At 35.0% G+C, this 13,952-nt stretch overlaps 1 protein-coding gene across 1 annotated transcript in view; it reads right to left on the bottom strand.

Annotated features, from left to right (window-relative positions):
• Positions 1–13,752, bottom strand: part of LOC128886513 (myosin-IIIb-like) — a 32,784-nt gene extending 19,032 nt beyond the window's left edge. The window contains exon 1 of the mRNA XM_054141472.1: positions 13,530–13,752. The gene's annotated coding sequence lies outside the window, so the exon portion shown is untranslated. The remainder of the gene's footprint in view (positions 1–13,529) is intronic.
• Positions 13,753–13,952: the final 200 nt, after the last annotated feature.

Raw genomic sequence — 13,952 nt, 5'->3', positions numbered from 1 at the left:
TTGAAAATTGAATGTAAAGTTTCACGTAGCGAGACTAGATGATTTCAAAATGTGTTGAAACTTTTTCTTTAATGCAAAATATAGTCTCTTCTGTGTAATTGAGGAAATAAAGTAACAAATGAATTTGAAAAAACTCAATATTTATTTAGAACTAAGAATATTCACAATTGGATTTATTTTTGAATAAAACTCTTAAGAAAGGCTCCTGAAAATGAAGTGCGATGCGTCTGGGAAAATATTTAAGCTCCATGCTCTATAATTTACAAACATTTACTTCTTAACAATTTACTTCTTGTAGCTCTTGAAGGTTTCGAACAACCTCAGGAACGTCAGTCCTGGCCATGACCACAGAAGAACCGAAACGATTATGGTAAAAATAAAAACCGAACTGGGAAAGAAACGGCGTTATACGACGATTGTCACGGTGGAACGATCCAGATCGACGATTTCAATATTCACCGTCGCGCACCGCCGAAATGCATACGTATTTCACGTCTACCGGAATTAATATCGCAACCCCGTTCTGCTCTAGCAAACATACGGTATCGATTTCGCGGAAGCGCGATCCGATTTTACGTCGCGATAAATGGCGGGAAAAAAAATGAAACCGCAGAAAAAAGGGCACGGAAATCGAAGTCGGCCACCGATCGGTTTGCGGGAACGCCGCGCGAAACCACCGCCAAGAAATTCTGCTATTTGTTCGCGGGACAGAGATGAGATGCAGATGAAAAATTCTCAGGAGATAAACAATCTCTGTTAATTTCAACTTAAAAGTAATGAACTTTGGTCTGACGAGTCATTAATACTTTGCATAAACCACTTTATAGGATTAATAGGAAACTTACATTATTTGATTAGTATTAGAAAGCATACAAAGGTTGTAAATAAATAAAAAAGGATTATTAGCGAGGCAATGGAAGCTATTTGATCATTAGTTACAATTTTTTGGAGAGGTTAATTTGCTTTCCCAAAGTTTTGGAGTTGAAATACGTTGGGGTGCTTTAAACTGTCGTTTATAGAGAAAAGGTTAATATTAAACACCTGTCTGTCAATACAGAATTAAAAATTTGTTGATACTTGAATCTAAAAAATAAATATGTAATAAATCTTATATTAAGGGATGAAATTTGGTTTCACACAATGTCCCCCCTTACCCGCGGATCGCGAATGGTCGTGGCAAATTATGGCAACCGTGGCTTGATAAGAACGCAAGCCTCTGAAAAATTGCCCTGCCGTGAATTGTCACAATATCGTGCAATAACTTCCCCATTTTGCTTTTCACACTTCCGCCATCCATCTCTCGAACCGCATGTCATGCCAACGTAGAAGCATAGGCGAATCAGCCAGGCTGTTTATGCGTAATAGTATTATACGTTCACCGTTGGACAATATTGTTGTGCAGATGGTGTAATTCTCCGGCGATTTACATGATCATTTATCGGGTCATTTCATGAGTCTGTGCTGTTCTTATTTTACGTGCAAATTATGTTTATCCAAAGTGTATGCACATGTGGTGAAAAGTGCTAATCTATATATAGCGGTGTTCCTAATCCTTGTCTACAACACAGTATAATTCTTCAAGTTTGTCTTATATTGTATTTTTTAAGATATTAAAATTAATTAAGAAAAATTAGACATCATAGCTCGCTTTCCTCTAAAGATATTTATTTTCCATCGATCATGTAATTTGATTATTTACAAGTAAAACATAGCTAGCTTTAATAAAGGTACATTAAGGTCTGCAAAAATTAATACGCCGATAAATGGTAATTTTTGCCAAGCGAACAATTACTCTAATTTTCTATGTTGCAACAAGATGGGGGAAAGTGAATACCAATAGTAACATTTTTACCCCGACGAACGATGGAAAATTAAGGAAGGCATGGTACTGTCTGTCAAAAGTGAAGGGTCGTTTCACCGAAACTGAAACCTCGCGATCGACTAAGAAGTGGTACACGTAGTGTAGCGGGAGATGCATAAAATTTGATTCGTGTCGTTGCCACCTGTGACTCCGTAAAAGTGTGCTAATTCCGCAATAATGCGAAGCCCTACTTTCCAACCTTTGACCACTGTTTGCTTTTATACTCGTTACGCTCCAACGTAGTCATTGTAGACTTTTTGATCATCCGTAAGAGAGCGTGAATCCTCGCAAAGATAACACTGCCAATTTACAGATAATCGCATTACGATTTAAAAATAACTCTATTTGCCGTGTATTGTTTACAATTAATATCGTATATATATTTTTTTTTTCAAATTCTCTATTCTATACATTTTATTTTATATATTTATGGTTGTACTTAAATATAAATGTGATCAAATGATTCTTAGAAGGTAACTTTAAAAGTAAAAAGCAATCGAAGATACTTTGACCGATCGTAAATCTACTGTTAAAATATTGTCACTGATGGATTTCATTTTAGGGAGAAGTACAGTATCGCTAGCATAAACATACGTTCGTGGAGTAAATTCAATTAACAAGGAACCTACTTTGCTTTAATTACTTTCGTCGAAAGCGAGAAAATTACTAGTTATTACGGTTAATGTTTAACATCGTTCTATCCAAGAAGTTTGCAACTTTTCTTCTCGAGGCAATCTTCCGGTCGGAAATCGTGCTTGACGAATTCGCAGTCGTGTTTCTGTTTATACCGTGCGAAAAGAAACGAAATATTGCTGACATCAGATTATTCATTGCTTCTATGGACGTTATTCAAGGTACTTGCGAAGCTGAACATCTTACTTTGTGTTCGTGTTACATAGAACGTCATTTCGTAAGTCCTTATATGTTTTTATTTAGCGGAGTAAATTATGTTCATAGAATACGTATACAGATACACAAAAAGTTCATCGTCCACAGAGTGTCAGAGAACAGAGTATTCGTAACTCGAATTTTAATTGACTCGTATTTGACCACATACTCAAACATATTTTAATGATTGGACTCTGTATGGTAGTTCTACGTTCATATATCGAGCAAAGCTCAGATAAATAAGAGAAATTTATATAACGTCATGACAGCCAAAAGAACTATGAATATATACTTATAATGAAGCAACGAAAATTATACTTATGCTTCGATTCTTTTAAGTACTCCGTAGTTTGAAATTACTTGAAAGCCAAGTAGGGATAAATAGTAAGGACAACCGATCCTTAGATGTTGTTATCAGATCCTCGACTCAGGGTACAGTTTTCATGTACGTGTGTCATAGGAGAAGAATCATAACATCGATACGAGATACACTTCATCGAATTACGTTATCGAGATTGTATGTGTACGTTCCAATTCTGCATGGTTCTGGTAAGTAGCATGGAACGAGTTTGCATTTCTGATGAGTTAAACGAGCCTCCGCTGTCAGGATTTTCACCTGTCGCTGAAACCTGATCGATTAACACGTCGAAAAGAACGGCACAGACGTGACGCGATGATCGCGAGAGTTACGAATACCAGTTCGCATACGAAGCCATGATATCTATGGCGGATTAATTCATACATTTTACGTACACAAATTAATGACACGAAGTGAATGCAAGTTTTACTACATTCAAAAATGGATCGTTCACTTCGGAAGATCTTCAACGCAATATTATTAAAACGTGTGCAGTTCTAATAATTGCAAGAATAAAAACTATAAATATACAAGTACTCGTTATCATTGATGATTTTTATACAAAATTAACACCACCTTCACTTCAAATGAAACTTCAAACACTTTTTTTTCATAGATTTGTACAGATGGTTTTGTCGCACCTCGACGTCTCCCTCCCCCTTTTTGGAATTCCTATATATCCAAACTGCGATCAACGTTGAAGAACCTCTCCTAATATGAACAATAATGGACGGTACACAGAAAAGAGAAATCTTGTCGCATAACATGAACTTGTATATTTTTATATAGTGCATTATAGTATTTGATAAAATTATCTACGCATTCTTCATCGGTTCTTCGCCATGATGATAATCAGACCGCCTAGAATTCCTGGCAATAGCGATTCAACGAGCCATCGCTCGTCAAGAACGGCCCCTTAAGGAGGCGAACGCGAGGCAGACCAGCAGTTTCTTTTAACGATCGAAATTTTCAAACGAACCACGAAGCATCGCTCTATTACACGCGTCTAACGTCGTGGAGGGGGAAGATTCAATTACAATGTCGGTGAATCGAACCTAATCCAGCTCCGTGGAACGGATCATGCCAACGCCGAGTAACTTGCGCAACGCACTTCCTACATAACGAGCCACGGTGGTAATTACTGCTTTTTAACAGCTGAAAAACCGTTGAATGCAATCGGGATGCTTTGTATGGATATCAAACGCCCACGCTTAGTTAGGAGCGTAGGTTGAACAATGTCAGGGAATACTCACGAAGAGACAATAAATCAAGAAACTCTTCCTATGCTTCCTGATCCGATCTACTTCTGCGGTTCAATTCTTTTTTCTTTCTTGAGCTTTAATAAGGCTCGAAGTCTAATTAACTTCGCGACGTTTCGTTTTTCCTTGATTGGAACTGAACAAATAGAAATATGTGGGTTACCGAGGATAGATTCTGTTACGAGAATCTAGAGCTAGATTCTCGTTGCGATGGGCATTCATGGTGCAAATTATATCACGATAAAGGCCATGTTTATTTAAATAACTGTTCAGCGGAAATAAAATTATACTATCGGGGAGAAGCAGTTTTTACGACTTGCGGTGGAATAGATGTGATGAAAAGATACTGATTAGATGAAAAAAATGGCATAACGGGTGAATATCATGAATACTGTAATCACCTTTTCCTACGATGAGGATTTTCTTTATACTTTGAGATGAGAGAAATGCATTGTCCGTATTTCTTACACATGGCCACAACTTCCGACTATTATTTAACCCACTACTGCATAACCTTACGGCGAACTCAATGAAAACAATCTGTGTAATAATATTAACCGAGGAAGCATCACAGGATTTCTGTCACTCTTTGTTTTGCTTGCGCATTAATTAATTTATCGATGTATAAAAAACAAGAAATGATTACTGGTTTTAAAGGTAAAATAAAATGCTTGCGATAGAGAGTTGAGAAATGAGTGTCATACTTTTCTAAATTGACGGTGTAGTTTTGTTATTTAATAATTAAAGTATCGTTAATTTTTGTATAAAACATTATATATGTAATAGTCTGAGTATATTTAGTAAATAAATAGGCTTACGTTTGAAAATTTATCGTTTGGAAATTCATCGTCGAGCTATTTTCATGCAAACTTTCAAGTTCAATTCAGCAGGAAACAAATGTGTTTACATATTGTTATAACAATTAATTTAATTAGGCTTAGATTTCAATCGCAACGACTACGAAATACATGTATACAGTTTCTCGACTTCCAAAGTGCATGAAACGTGAAGAAGTCATTTACGCTGTGACGTGTAATTACCTAACGAACAACGATATGATTATGAACTATGAAGAGTAACATTGTAAGTGTAATTTGATACAAGAAAGAGCCGAATCATGTTCGGAAAACAGGTATCGTTAGGAAGTCTGGGGGGTCCACGATATAAAAGAATGAAATTGGAAAAATTATTTCCGTATACATTGATACTTTCGAAAATTCTTTTATAAAGGTTCGGTCGATTCGTAGATTTTGGTTTCAGTATCCTTTCATTGAGGTAGTCCATTCTTCTCTGTCTTTAAATACGATATACCATTACTGAATAATATTAAAACGTAATGTGAATATTACGAGATCATAAAATAGAATTCATAATAAGGGGTTGTTTGACGATAATCATTTGAATAATATTTGAATATCAATTAATATCCGCTAGTAATAATGCAATTCATTTTTAGGCATTCTTCCATGCATTTCTCCCACGAGTTTAATTATGTTTTCAATGTAGAGCCTGTTACTTTTACTCATTAAAAATGAAAATTCAAACTAGCATCTGACAAGACAAACGCTTCCCTCTAATGGTTTGATAAATAAATTCTAAACGCAATGCATGTTCTATTTTTCCGTTGCTGACTCTGTAGTATTAAACTTCATGTAAATTGAATGGAAAAACAATTTAGAATGTACATCTATAAATATCATGCGTGAGCTCCACTTGTCCACAGGGAATTCTTCTTAAGGGAAAGTGCGTTTGTTTATGCACTATTTAAGTTCTACTTTAAGCATCATTCACTTAGAGTACAGAACATCAGGAGCGATATTAAGTATTTAAGTAGCGTATCCACCTGCAATGATGTATTCAAGGATTTCATGGTTTATTTACTATATTTCAAGAACAACTTCGATGTTGAAATTTTAGAACAAAAATTGTAACGTTACTTGAGTCAAATATATAATTAAATTATGTTTCCTTGAGTAATATCTCGTGTTCCAAATTTGTATACGAGTGTTGATTTTCATATTCATCCTTCGTTTAATATCTTATTCAAAGGAGACACCGAGTGACTGGTAACAGATGACTGTAACATATTTCTTCTTTCTTTTTCAGTTTGTCATTGCCGATATAGAAAACGTATGAATATGTTGCTGAAAGTAGTCATTAGTCATTGAGTATCTTGTCTGAATAGACGTCAAAGTTAATAATAGAGAAATAAGCATACATTACATTTATAATACATTTTTAGCTTAGAAGCATCCATTAATTTGAAATCCAATTAATTCGACGTTGCAAATCGTGAACGTTGCCCTGTGAATATTTCACATTATAGTTCATCGTCTGTGAAAGATCGCTTAGGCTCTTCGTTGAAGTTTTACACTTCAGTACGTCCCAAGAGTAAAAGTCGTATGCTTTTACTTTAAGAAATCAGGTCTCTGGCGGTCCATGTTAAGAAATTTTGTTCGACAATGCTCCCCTCTTATTTAATTAATTGCTCACATGTTGCAGATAAATAAATAACTATGCTATATATGCTTATTTTACGAAGCAAATATTAAATGTCATAACAAAGAGAGAGTAAAGATTTCTTATTACGTTTCAATTTTCTGTAAATTATTATCAGTTTTACAGAAATAAAATGATCGTTATTATCGAAGGTGTTCGATGAAAATTAATCAGAATGTACGTATCGATGATAATAAATGTGGTCTCATAGAGCCTTATGATTCATATTTGTATCGCAGCTCGATTTACATTTCATGATGTTTTCTTACACAATTTCCGATGAAAACGATAAAGAATCCGAGAAACAGGAATCGCACATCATAACATTTTCCTACATTAAACAAATACCGTATGTGTTATATTTAATTTTGTTTCTATTTGAGCATTATTTCATTTTTCTACGTAGAATTTCTTTCTTTCTAAAATCTATTTTACAAAACACTTTGCATACCATTTATAAATAACGATTAGAAAATCTAAGAATTAATCATTATAATCTATGGGTGAAAATTGTATCTTTTTTATGATTATGTCTGATGAAAATTAAATGCAATCGTGAGGCGAGAATATTAAATTTAAATACCGATAAAGTTTTATGAAAATCCATTTGCTAGTTTAAGCAAATGCATTGGGATCATACGCACATGCATGCACCTGTAGTTTTTAATAGTAAATACGTGACCAAGGGATCTTAAAACGAGCTTTTCCGTAAAATAATTTTTCTTTATTACCATACTTTCCTTCCTTGTAGACCGCGATAAAAAAAGTGATCCAGAATCGGTGAAAGTATCGATGTTCGATCATTCCTCACGATCGTGCGAATCGACCGACAAATAAATCGAAACACGAAATTACTCGCTTTCTTCTATTTAATTGGTTCGATTGTCTATAAGTACAGGCTATAAGAAAACTGAACGATAAGAACAATACGAAGTAAGAACAATACGAAGTAAGAACTATAATAAACGAAGAAAAACTCGAGCAATATTCTCCGTGATTCGAGTACAATATTAACTTTCATACTGAAAGTAACTAAACGATTGAAATGGCTATCATAGACTTATCCCATAATTATTCTATCGTTTTATTGTACCGAGCATGAAAATTGACGTCTGCGACAGCGATGCACGTTAAATTATATACTTTTTTCTTAAATGCTAAATTTTTCTTTGTCTTACGAAATAAGAAACATTGAACTGAATTCTGAGGAAGTGAACTTTCTTACTTGCCAGTTAATTGTCCGAATGCGACAGTAATTAGCGACAATTAGAGAAAAGAAATCTCCTTCTAAAAGAAATTCTACTGGGAAAGTGACTTTTCCGTTACGAAAACGAGATTTAAACATCTTTCCTTCTGTTTAATGCCGCTGGTAAATAAAATAACGAAATTATGTGATGAAGTCATCGTTTCGTTCTTTGTTTATACTAACAATGATATCTCCAAGTATAATTTACATTTTTATCTTGAATAATTTCTTAAGAGTTTCTTTATTTACTTATTAACAACTCGATTAGTATATGTGATCAGTGCTATGTATGTGTACGTCCAGTGTTTATGCAATTAAAGTCACATTGGGAAATCATATTTCGCGAGTCACGCGAAAAACTAGTCAATTTCAATGTTGGTATCAGTCGCGGAGGAAGTGGAAATGCACTTCCTGAATGCAACGAGGCGAATGAAAAGAAAATTAACGTAATAGGATATAACGTTGCACAGTATAATACCGAATTCGTTTTCCGTTTCTTTTTGTGACGTACCGTGGAATGTTGCACAATTATCAACGAAAAACTTGGTGACAAATTGATAGTATGGTACCAATCGCTAATCGTCAGACAGGAACAAAAGAAACAATTACCAAATAAAGTATGTACTTTAAAATGTACAAGGTGATTCTGTAACTAAGACATGTCGAAGCTCTTTTCTAAGTAAAGATTAATATAAAAACATGGAACAAACGATTAACATAAAAATAATTAGAACAATGGAGATACTATCTCTTATCGATGATTACAAGATTTAATTGCGTGCATCATTCTGCATATAGGAATATTAAAGCATAATCATTAAAAATGTAATACTGTGCGTATTGCATTTGCACAGTTGCACTCAAATAAAAAATTATATCATCAAAAGATAGTTCTCGTTACAAAATTCAACTTTCTCTTATATCAATGTCTTCATCTATCCTGGAAATGAGTTAAATCTGGAACTATCCTCTTGTGTAATGGAATTAATGAAAATGTAATTTATAGTTGGTAAAAGCAATACTGAACAGGGTACTATTCTTCAGGATAGCTGCATATAATGGTTGCTATAATGACGAGTCTTATGTGTAGCAATGAATATTATAATGTAAAAATTAATAATGGAATTTACACCTTAGTCACGTTTAATTTAATCACATCTAAATTGCTTACAAGTATCGAAGATGTATTATTAATACTTCCAACTTTTTCGAGGCGATTACTTATGCAAAGTGCCCGATAAGAGAGCGAAAGTGAAAGAAACAGGAAAGAAAGGATCTTCCAGCGATTAAGACTGGTCAAAATGGCGCGATGGAACGATCGGGTCGCACAACTCCGAGCTTTCTCTTACGTAATAATATCCTTGCAGCTAATAAGCATGTGTCGCACGTTTCCTTCCTGCAATAGATTTCGTGTAATCGGCGATGAACAGTCGCAATCTTACCGCGACACGAGATCTGATGGTCATCGTACCGTCTAAATAACTGTTCGTTTCTTGCGATAATACCGCTTACGTCATACAGAGTACCGCGGAACGCGAAGTACGCACGAATCGAATCCAACAGCTTCAATCACGTGTTGAACGTTTAAATCACAACACAATTTATGTTTCGCTATAAGCGATTCAAGTGCACCTTGAACTAGTGACTACCGATGGGTAATGAGCATTTGATTACTTCTATTTTGCGCGCGGTTATGCGTGCTTAACGGCATCTCGACGTGTGTCAATGCTCCAACATTAATCTTGAGATGATAATGGTTTGCAGTAGAATCGTTCGTCAGGGAAGTCAAACCAAATTTTTTTTTTCACCGTTTGCTCCGTTATGTAGCAGGTGGGAAACTGGTAACAGAAGTGCAGTATTTACTTTAGTTGTAGTAGACTGTTTAATACTGTTCTGTGTAATAAGGAAGTCGATTTTAAATGAATTCTGTTGAGTGGTTCAAGATTACTTTGATGTTTATTAACGTTAAAGCAAGGTTCTGGTTTGTTTTGATTTTGCTTGGAATATTCGACTGTATTTGGTAATTTTGTAAAAGAAACTTGAAATTATGTCTTTAATATTTCGTGACGATGTTTGAAGAATTATGAGATTATAATTTTCTGTGATTGTGATTTCTTTCTCTAATTTAAATATCTATATTAAAAAATGTTAATAATTGTAATATCAAAAGTAGTTCAGAGAGTTCTCTAATCCAAAGAGACTCAAGCAACGAAAAAATAAAATTGTTCACCAGTAACTAAATAACACAAGTACCAGTTTTCCACTTTGATTTTGTAAATTCATCGAGTAGAACAAAAAAACAAAACTCTGATTTCGGAGTAATTTAAAGTTAAACTCGCTACAGGGCCAATTCAGTATGACACGCCAGTCCTCTAAAAATATCGTAAACAAAACATCAAGTTTCATGGCAACATAATGACCGAGGACGAACCGAATCGGTCACATATCCGCGAAATGAACGAGTTTCTGGGTGTGGTGCTGCGAAAGGTACTCTCTCGTGATCCACGAAGTATCGCATTAACGTGCACGGGCGATTTATAACTGGTTCTATTGGTTGTTGCCATTTCTGTAATTCACGTGGGTATTGGGAGCACCCTATATAGCCTGTTGCCCAGCCTTTCCACCTTTCTCTGAATCTCCGGGATGTTTGCTTCGTTCCTGGCCTGCAAATTTCGTTCTTGACCTTTCGTCCATGAGAGAGTTCAAGGTACAGACGTAAATGCGACTACACATGACTGTACTCCAAGTTTGCTTTGCTATGTCAACTCGTGATAACGTGATAATTCTTAATCGTTCAATTCTGATAAACATTTACAAGAGGTGAAACGCCAGAGATTCTTGTTGTGTAGGAATTCGCGGAAGCGTCGTCGTACATAGGTCAGGCATCGAATAAACATGTTTTTGAGACGAAATTTGACAACAGATTAGGAATAATGAAAGTTCTCGTTAAACTCGAGGACGAAACATACGGTTGTCGTAGGTGAAATTCAAGAATTTTTGTACAGAATACTAAACACTACGTGAAAGTTACACTAAAAAAAAAACGTGACGAGAGATTAGATGTATCTTTGCTATTTTTAAATATATTCTAACACAAAAAATTATGTATCAAATTGAAAAAATGTACTGTCAGATATGTACTTAACGCTTCAGAAAAATTGTTATATTTTTACTACACCAATTACTGTAATCATTCCGAAATTTCTAATAACTGTAGATAAATTCCTTAAATGTGTAATTAAAATATCAGTAAGCAACGCTAAACATTAATGGGATCGTTGATACAATAAGGATACCAAAGTTAGATGGACAGAGATGGCACGAGGCAATGAATTTTATAGCTCGTATCACCGATACGCTATATAATTATAGAATACGACTATAAAAACTTGTTGCTACTTCATTTTGTAAACATGTAGTTCAATCATTCATTATAAATATTACTAAAAAATTTTTAATTTATTAGAGCCGTGCAAAAAGTGCACTCGACATCATGGCTACAATTTCAGAACTCTGTCCAATCCATTCCATTGACACGAATAATTATTCAATCGATAATGGCATCAGTTTGATTGTTATTCAATTTTATTTTTACACCTATCGCGAGCTTGAGATATCCCAGTAATTTCCTCTGCCAACCGCAACGTCTCTTAAATATTTTTATGCTGCACGCCTCGTTATACGTGCAATTGCGTAAATCCTTTTCATTTAACTTTAATTGACGTGTTCAAGATTTGTCTAGCGTGCATAATGTTTTTCGAGAAGCAATTGGCATACTGTGACATTTAAATGGCTGCAATATTCAACGAGATCGTTACAAACATTAAAAACCAGTGATAAAACTTATTTTAAATAGAGTAAATACATACGAACCACGATATCAATTTTGATTTTCTCGTGATTATTTGTTTTCGAATCACGTGCTCCTGAAAATAGCTCATTTTATTACTCAACAAACCAGAACCCTAGCTTAATTGTTGCACAGATAGAACGGACCTCGTGTATAATGCATTAGTAGGAACTCACTGTATGTACACATGCCATAATAGACTTCGCGTTAGTTTAAGCAGATCACGTGCGATATGCTGGCCATCGCGGTAATTGCTCTAACGTTTCAATTGTTTCTTTTCATAAATACGTTACTATTTAAGGAAAAGCTTCAAGCAAGTCACTTTGAAATTTGCATTTTATAAATGTCAACGACTATGGCAACGGCTCAAAGATGCAGCTCGTTGCATATAGGAATGCAATCAGTTATTATGCTCTTAACAATTCTTGAGGTGTTCTTCAAAGGGGACTCCAAGACTTTTTTTTTTAATTAAACAGAAATGGAGTGGAATGTATTCGATGTTTTTATTTTTAATGAAGATATAAAGATTACAATTTTAAATGTGAGATCGTTTACACCAAGACCCTCGGGGGTATTTTGTTATTAAAAATAGAAATAAAATTGCAAAAACTCTTTTGGGAAAATCACGTATATCATAGGACGTTTATAGATCAATTTCAAACACTATAGATTATATTCACAGACAATTAAGATACTTATAGAAAATAATACATGTACAGTCATTGAAATAAGATTATTTGAAATGTTATGCCAGATGTGTTCTGACATAACGACCTGTTGCGTATAAAATTAAAATGAGTTACAGCCGTTTTGAAAATCACTTTTAACGTTAGGATGACGTGCATTTAAGAAAGCAATTAAAATCTTGATCTATCTACATTAAGAAATACGAGAAATTACTCTATCATCGTTGTAATTGACCGTCCATAACGAATAACAAAGTTGAGTAAACGGTATTCAGATTAAAAAATAAAGACAAATGAAAATCCTTCGGCCGACGTCTTTCTTCGGCTCAACTTGTTCCAAGGTGAGCACCTGAGGGATTCGCATGTTTTCATCTTTATAAATAAATCTGGAGTCTTTTCTTTTGCACTAAGAAGACAATTTACCAAATGTTTACGAATAATAGTATACTACAGTTTCCTATAATGCCAATACCAAATTTACAGGGTACGATTATTTAAACCCATTCCGAATTACACAAGGATAGTTACAGAAACTGTTTACATTATCTGTCAATCACATATGCCCAAACATACACCCAAATTCATTTTTGTCTAATCCTTCTGATTAATCCTCGCAGATCAATTTTCCATTTTGACCAGTCAATGATTTATACATTTCACAAGGAAAGTTACAAGTGAATAAACCACTCATTCGTTATCCATATAAAAAAACAAGCGTACATTCAAATTCATATTTCTCTAATCTTTTTTATAAATCCTAGTAAGTCGACTTCCCTCATGGAAGCATCACTTAAATAATAAAAATCTGACAAGAAATTTCTGTAAATTTAGTTTTTAAATAGAATTAATGCAAAGTAATCGTGTTTTCAGGATATCGCTTACCCGGGCCATTGGGAGCAGTTCAATTAGAAAAAGACCAGGCTTCCTGCGGCTCGCGGGGAAGACTCACATGAACATGACCCGAGTGGGTACCGTCGATGGAACTCGAAACCAGTTGCGTGTCGATCGCAGGAAAACGAGCAGCTTAAAGTCCTCGGAGGTAAGTTCACAGCACTTCGCGACTGCGTGACTGTCTAACCGGTACTGTACGGTCCGAGACGATACAAAAAGGATCGGCGACTGAGGAGCAGGGCACGCGAATGCTGCCTCTGTCTTCGGCTGATGCCCGTGGAACACGGGAACCGCATCGGTGCCCCCTCTACTCGTACCTCCTTTCCTGCACGCCTCTTCGATGCTCCGTTACTCCTTCCGTGTAACGTCTTCAAGCCTTATCGGATTCATACGATGCTTATCCTGAAACGTTAT

The sequence above is a fragment of the Hylaeus anthracinus genome, unplaced genomic scaffold (assembly GCF_026225885.1).
Source record: "Hylaeus anthracinus isolate JK02 unplaced genomic scaffold, UHH_iyHylAnth1.0_haploid 11982, whole genome shotgun sequence".
In the NCBI taxonomy this organism is placed as follows: Eukaryota; Metazoa; Arthropoda; class Insecta; order Hymenoptera; family Colletidae; genus Hylaeus; species Hylaeus anthracinus.
This window is presented reverse-complemented; position numbering and strand designations above follow the sequence as displayed.